This window comes from Megachile rotundata, chromosome 2 (genome assembly GCF_050947335.1).
Source record: "Megachile rotundata isolate GNS110a chromosome 2, iyMegRotu1, whole genome shotgun sequence".
Classification (NCBI taxonomy): Eukaryota; Metazoa; Arthropoda; class Insecta; order Hymenoptera; family Megachilidae; genus Megachile; species Megachile rotundata.
In genome coordinates this window covers 589,030-596,908 of record NC_134984.1, presented here as the reverse complement: position 1 = coordinate 596,908, position 7,879 = coordinate 589,030, and positions in this window count along the sequence as shown.

Genomic DNA, 7,879 nt, shown 5'->3' with positions numbered 1-7,879 from the left:
GTGATTGTGTGATTGTGTGATTGTGTGATTGTGTGATTGTGTGATTGTGCGATTGTGTGATTGTGTGACTGTGATTGTGTGACCGTGATTGTGTGATCGTAATTGTGTGATCGTGATTGTGTGATCGTGATTGTGTGATCGTGATTGTGTGACCGTGATTGTGTGATCGTGATTGTGTGATTGTGTGATTGTGTGAATGTGTGACTGAGTGACCGTTATTGTGTGACCGTGATTGTGTGACCGTGATTGTATGATTGTGACTGTGTGATTGTGACTGTGTGATTGTGTGAGTGTGTTATTGTGTGATTGAGTGATTGTGTGATTGTGTGTTTGTGTGATTGTGTGATTGTGTGATTGTGTGATTGTGTGACCGTCATTGTGTGACCGTGATTGTGTGACCGTGATTGTGTGATCGTGATTGTGTGATTGCGTGATTGTGATTGTGTGATTGTGTGACTTTGTGATTGTGTGATTGTGATTGTGTGATTGTGATTGTGTGATTGTGATTGTGTGATTGTGATTGTGTGATTGTGATTGTGTGATTGTGATTATGTGACTGTGATTGTGTAATTGTGATTGTGTGATTGTGATTGTGTGATTGTGATTGTGTGATTGTGATTGTGTGTTTGGGACTGTGTGATTGTGTGGGTGTGTGATTGTGTGATTGTGTGATTGTGTGGTTGTGTGATTGTATGATTGTATGATTGTGTGATTGTGTGATTGTGTGATTGTGTGATTGTGTGATTGTGTGATTGTGTGATTGTGTGATTGTGTGATTGTGTGATTGTGTGATTGTGTGATTGTGTGATTGTGTGATTGTGTGACTGTGTGATTGTGTGACTGTGTGATTGTGTGATTGTGTGATTGTGTGATTGTGTGATTGTGTGATTGTGTGATTGTGTGATTGTGCGATTGTGTGATCGTGATTGTGTGATCGTGGTTGTGTGATTGCGTGATTGTGATTGTGTGATTGTGTGACTGTGATTGTGTGACCGTGATTGTGTTCGTAATTGTGTGATCGTGATTGTGTGATTGCGTGATTGTGATTGTGTGATTGTGTGACTTTGTGATTGTGTGATTGTGATTGTGTGATTGTGATTGTGTGATTGTGATTATGTGATTGTGATTATGTGACTGTGATTGTGTAATTGTGATTGTGTGATTGTGATTGTGTGATTGTGATTGTGTGATTGTGATTGTGTGTTTGTGACTGTGTGATTGTGTGAGTGTGTGATTGTGTGATTGTGTGATTGTGTGATTGTGTGATTGTGTGATTGTGTGATTGTGATTATGTGACTGTGATTGTGTAATTGTGATTGTGTGATTGTGATTGTGTGATTGTGATTGTGTGATTGTGATTGTGTGTTTGTGACTGTGTGATTGTGTGGTTGTGTGATTGTGTGATTGTATGATTGTGTGATTGTGTGATTGTGTGATTGTGTGATTGTGTGATTGTGTGATTGTGTGATTGTGTGATTGTGTGATTGTGTAATTGTGATTGTGTAATTGAGATTGTGTGATTGTGTGGTTGTGTGATTGTGTGATTGTGTAATTGTGATTGCGTGATTGTGATTGTGTGATTGTGATTGTGTGATTGTGATTGTGTGATTGTGATTGTGTGTTTGTGACTGTGTGATTGTGTGAGTGTGTGATTGTGTGATTGTGTGATTGTGTGGTTGTGTGATTGTGTGATTGTGTGATTGTGTGATTGCGTGATTGTGTGATTGTGTGATTGTGTGATTGTGTGATTGTGTGATTGTGTGATTGTGTGATTGTGTGACTGTGTGATTGTGTGATTGTGTGATTGTGTAATTGTGATTGTGTGATTGTGTGATTGTGTGATTGTGTGATTGTGTGGTTGTGTGATTTTGTGATTGTGTGATTGTGTGATTGTGTGATTGTGTGATTGTGTGATTGTGTGATTGTGTGATTGTGTGATTGTGTGGTTGTGTGATTGTGTGAGTGTGTTATTGTGTGATTGAGTGATTGTGTGATTGTGTGTTTGTGTGATTGTGTGATTGTGTGATTGTGTGATTGTGTGACCGTGATTGTGTGACCGTGATTGTGTGATCGTGATTGAGTGACCGTGGTTGTGTGACCGTGATTGCGTGATCGTGATTGTGTGATCGTGATTGTGTGATCGTGGTTGTGTGATTGCGTGATTGTGATTGTGTGATTGTGTGACTGTGATTGTGTGACCGTGATTGTGTTCGTAATTGTGAGATCGTGATTGTGTGATTGCGTGATTGTGATTGTGTGATTGTGTGACTTTGTGATTGTGTGATTGTGATTGTGTGATTGTGATTGTTTGATTGTGATTATGTGATTGTGATTATGTGACTGTGATTGTGTAATTGTGATTGTGTGATTGTGATTGTGTGATTGTGATTGTGTGATTGTGATTGTGTGTTTGTGACTGTGTGATTGTGTGAGTGTGTGATTGTGTGATTGTGTGATTGTGTGGTTGTGTGATTGTGTGATTGTGTGATTGTGTGATTGTGTGATTGTGTGATTGTGTGATTGTGTGATTGTGTGATTGTGTGACTATGTGATTGTGTGATTGTGTGATTGTGTGATTGTGTGATTGTGTGATTGTGTGATTGTGTGATTGTGTGATTGTGTGATTGTGTGATTGTGATTATGTGACTGTGATTGTGTAATTGTGATTGTGTGATTGTGATTGTGTGATTGTGATTGTGTGATTGTGATTGTGTGTTTGTGACTGTGTGATTGTGTGGTTGTGTGATTGTGTGATTGTATGATTGTGTGATTGTGTGATTGTGTTATTGTGTGATTGTGTGATTGAGTGATTGTGTGATTGTGTGATTGTGTGATTGTGTGATTGTGTGATTGTGCGATTGTGTGATTGTGTGATTGTGTGACTATGTGATTGTGTGATTGTGTGACTGTGTGATTGTGTGATTGTGTGATTGTGTGATTGTGTGATTGTGTAATTGTGATTGTGTGATTGTGTGATTGTGTGATTGTGTGATTGTGTGATAGTGTGATTGTGTAATTGTGATTGTGTGATTGTGTGATTGTGTGATTGTGTGGTTGTGTGATTTTGTGATTGTGTGATTGTGTGATTGTGTGATTGTGTGATTGTGTGATTGTGTGATTGTGTGATTGTGTGATTGTGTGATTGTGTGATTGTGTGATTGTGTGATTGTGTGATTGTGTGATTGTGTAATTGTGATTGTGTGATTGTGTGATTGTGTGATTGTGTGATTGTGTGATTGTGTGATTGTGTGATAGTGTGAATTTGTGATTGTGTGATTGTGTGATTGTGTGATTGTGTGATTGTGTGATTGCGTGATTGTGTGACTGTGCGATTGTGTGATTGTGTGACTGTGATTGTGTGACCGTGATTGTGTGATCGTAATTGTGTGATCGTGATTGTGTGATCGTGATTGTGTGATCGTGATTGTGTGATCGTGATTGTGTGACCGTGATTGTGTGATCGTGATTGTGTGATCGTGATTGTGTGATTGTGTGATTGTGTGAATGTGTGACTGAGTGACCGTTATTGTGTGACCGTGATTGTGTGACCGTGATTGTATGATTGTGACTGTGTGATTGTGACTGTGTGATGGTGTGAGTGTGTTATTGTGTGATTGAGTGATTGTGTGATTGTGTGTTTGTGTGATTGTGTGATTGTGTGATTGTGTGATTGTGATTGTGTGATTGTGATTGTGTGTTTGTGACTGTGTGATTGTGTGAGTGTGTGATTGTGTGATTGTGTGATTGTGTGATTGTGTGGTTGTGTGGTTGTGTGATTGTGTGATTGTGTGATTGTGTGATTGTGTGATTGTGTGATTGTGTGATTGTGTGATTGTGTGATTGTGTGATTGTGTGACTGTGTGATTGTGTAATTGTGATTGTGTAATTGAGATTGTGTGATTGTGTGGTTGTGTGATTGTGTGATTGTGTGATTGTGTGATTGTGTGATTGTGTGATTGTGTGATTGTGTGATTGTGTGATTGTGTAATTGTGATTGTGTAATTGAGATTGTGTGATTGTGTGGTTGTGTGATTGTGTGATTGTGTAATTGTGATTGCGTGATTGTGATTGTGTGATTGTGATTGTGTGATTGTGATTGTGTGTTTGTGACTGTGTGATTGTGTGAGTGTGTGATTGTGTGATTGTGTGATTGTGTGGTTGTGTGATTGTGTGATGGTGTGATTGTGTGATTGTGTGACTGTGTGATTGTGTGATTGTGTGATTGTGTGATTGTGTAATTGTGATTGTGTGATTGTGTGATTGTGTGATTGTGTAATTGTGATTGTGTGATTGTGTGATTGTGTGATTGTGTGATTGTGTGATAGTGTGATTGTGTGATTGTGTGATTGTGTGATTGTGTGATTGTGTGATTGTGTGATTGTGTGATTGTGTGATAGTGTGAATTTGTGATTGTGTGATTGTGTGATTGTGTGATTGTGTGATTGTGTGATTGTGTGATTGTGCGATTGTGTGATTGTGTGACTGTGATTGTGTGACCGTGATTGTGTGATCGTAATTGTGTGATCGTGATTGTGTGATCGTGTTTGTGTGATCGTGATTGTGTGACCGTGATTGTGTGATCGTGATTGTGTGATGGTGTGATGGTGTGATTGTGTGAATATGTGACTGAGTGACCGTTATTGTGTGTCCGTGATTGTGTGACCGTGATTGTATGATTGTGACTGCGGGATTGTGACTGTGTGATTGTGTGAGTGTGTTATTGTGTCATTGAGTGATTGTGTGATTGTGTGTTTGTGTGATTGTGTGATTGTGTGATTGTGTGATTGTGTGACCGTCATTGTGTGACCGTGATTGTGTGACCGTGATTGTGTGATCGTGATTGTGTGATTGCGTGATTGTGATTGTGTGATTGTGTGACTTTGTGGTTGTGTGACTGTGTGGTTGTGTGATTGTGATTGTGTGATCGTGATTGTGTAGTCGTGATTGTGTGATTGCGTGATTGCGATTGTGTGATTGTGTGACTGTGTGATTGTGTGATTGTGTGATTGTGATTGTGTGATTGTGATTGTGTGATTGTGATTGTGTGATTGTCATTGTGTGATTGTGATTGTGTGATTGTGTGAGTGTGTGATTGTGTGATTGAGTGATTGTGTGATTGTGTGATTGTGTAATTGTGATTGTGTACTTGTGATTGTGTGATTGTGTGATTGTGTGATTGTGTGATTGTGTGATAGTGTGATTGTGTGATTGTGTGATTGTGTGATTGTGTGATTGTGTGATTGTGTGATTGTGTGATTGTGTGATTGTGTGATTGTGTGATTGTGTGATTGTGTGATTGTGTGATTGTGTGATTGTGTGATTGTGTGACCGTCATTGTGTGACTGTGATTGTGTGACAGTGATTGTGTGATCGTGATTGTGTGATTGTGTGATTGTGTGAATGTGTGACTGAGTGACCGTTATTGTGTGACCGTGATTGTGTGACCGTGATTGTATGATTGTGACTGTGTGATTGTGACTGTGTGATTGTGTGAGTGTGTTATTGTGTGATTGAGTGATTGTGTGATTGTGTGTTTGTGTGATTGTGTGATTGTGTGATTGTGTGATTGTGTGACCGTCATTGTGTGACTGTGATTGTGTGACAGTGGTTGTGTGATCGTGATTGTGTGATTGTGTGATTGTGTGAATGTGTGACTGAGTGACCGTTATTGTGTGACCGTGATTGTGTGACCGTGATTGTATGATTGTGACTGTGTGATTGTGACTGTGTGATTGTGTGAGTGTGTTATTGTGTGATTGAGTGATTGTGTGATTGTGTGTTTGTGTGATTGTGTGATTGTGTGTTTGTGTGATTGTGTGACCGTCATTGTGTGACCGTGACTGTGTGACCGTGATTGTGTGATCGTGATTGTGTGATTGCGTGATTGTGATTGTGTGATTGTGTGACTTTGTGATTGTGTGATTGTGATTGTGTGATTGTGATTGTGTGTTTGTGACTGTGTGATTGTGTGAGTGTGTGATTGTGTGATTGTGTGATTGTGTGGTTGTGTGATTGTGTGATTGTATGATTGTGTGATTGTGTGATTGTGTGATTGTGTGATTGTGTGATTGTGTGATTGTGTGATTGTGTGATTGTGTCATTGTGTGATTGTGTGATTGTGTGATTGTGTGATTGTGTGATTGTGTGATTGTGTGATTGTGTGATTGTGTGGTTGTGTGATTGTGTGAGTGTGTTATTGTGTGGTTGAGTGATTGTGTGATTGTGTGTTTGTGTGATTGTGTGATTGTGTGATTGTGTGATTGTGTGATTGTGATTGTGTGATTGTGATTGTGTGATTGTGATTGTGTGATTGTGATTGTGTGATTGTGATTATGTGACTGTGATTGTGTAATTGTGATTGTGTGATTGTGATTGTGTGATTGTGATTGTATGATTGTGATTGTGTGTTTGTGCATGTGTGATTGCGTGAGTGTGTGATTGTGTGATTGTGTGATTGTGTGATTGTGTGATTGTGTGATTGTGTGATTGTGTGATTGTGTGATTGTGTGATTGTGTGATTGTGTGATTGTGTGACTGTGTGATTGTGTGACTGTGTGATTGTGTGATTGTGTGATTGTGTGATTGTGTAATTGTGATTGTGTGATTGTGTGATTGTGTGATTGTGTGATTGTGTGATAGTGTGATTGTGTGATTGTGTGATTGTGTGATTGTGTGATTGTGTGATTGTGTGATTGTGTGATAGTGTGAATTTGTGATTGTGTGATTGTGTGATTGTGTGATTGTGTGATTGTGTGATTGTGTGATTGTGCGATTGTGTGATTGTGTGACTGTGATTGTGTGACCGTGATTGTGTGATCGTAATTGTGTGATCGTGATTGTGTGATCGTGTTTGTGTGATCGTGATTGTGTGACCGTGATTGTGTGATCGTGGTTGTGTGATGGTGTGATTGTGTGAATGTGTGATTGTGTGATTGTGTGATTGTGTGACCGTCATTGTGTGACCGTGATTGTGTGACCGTGATTGTGTGATCGTGATTGTGTGATTGCGTGATTGTGATTGTGTGATTGTGTGATTGTGTGAATGTGTGACTGAGTGGCCGTTATTGTGTGACCGTGATTGTGTGACCGTGATTGTATGATTGTGACTGTGTGATTGAGACTGTGTGATTGTGTGAGTGTGTTATTGTGTGATTGAGTGATTGTGTGATTGTGTGTTTGTGTGATTGTGTGATTGTGTGATTGTGTGATTGTGTGACCGTCATTGTGTGACCGTGATTGTGTGACCGTGATTGCGTGATCGTGATTGTGTGATTGTGTGATTGTGTGATTGTGTGATTGTGTGATTGTGTGATTGTGTGATAGTGTGAATTTGTGATTGTGTGATTGTGTGATTGTGTGATTGTGTGATTGTGTGATTGTGTGATTGTGCGATTGTGTGATTGTGTGACTGTGATTGTGTGACCGTGATTGTGTGATCGTAATTGTGTGATCGTGATTGTGTGATCGTGTTTGTGTGATCGTGATTGTGTGACCGTGATTGTGTGATCGTGATTGTGTGATGGTGTGATTGTGTGAATGTGTGACTGAGTGACCGTTATTGTGTGTCCGTGATTGTGTGACCGTGATTGTATGATTGTGACTGCGGGATTGTGACTGTGTGATTGTGTGAGTGTGTTATTGTGTCATTGAGTGATTGTGTGATTGTGTGTTTGTGTGATTGTGTGATTGTGTGATTGTGTGATTGTGTGACCGTGATTGTGTGACCGTGATTGTGTGACCGTGATTGTGTGATCGTGATTGTGTGATTGCGTGATTGTGATTGTGTGATTGTGTGACTTTGTGATTGTGTGACTGTGTGGTTGTGTGATTGTGATTGTGTGATCGTGATTGTGTAGTCGTGATTGTGTGATTGCGTGAT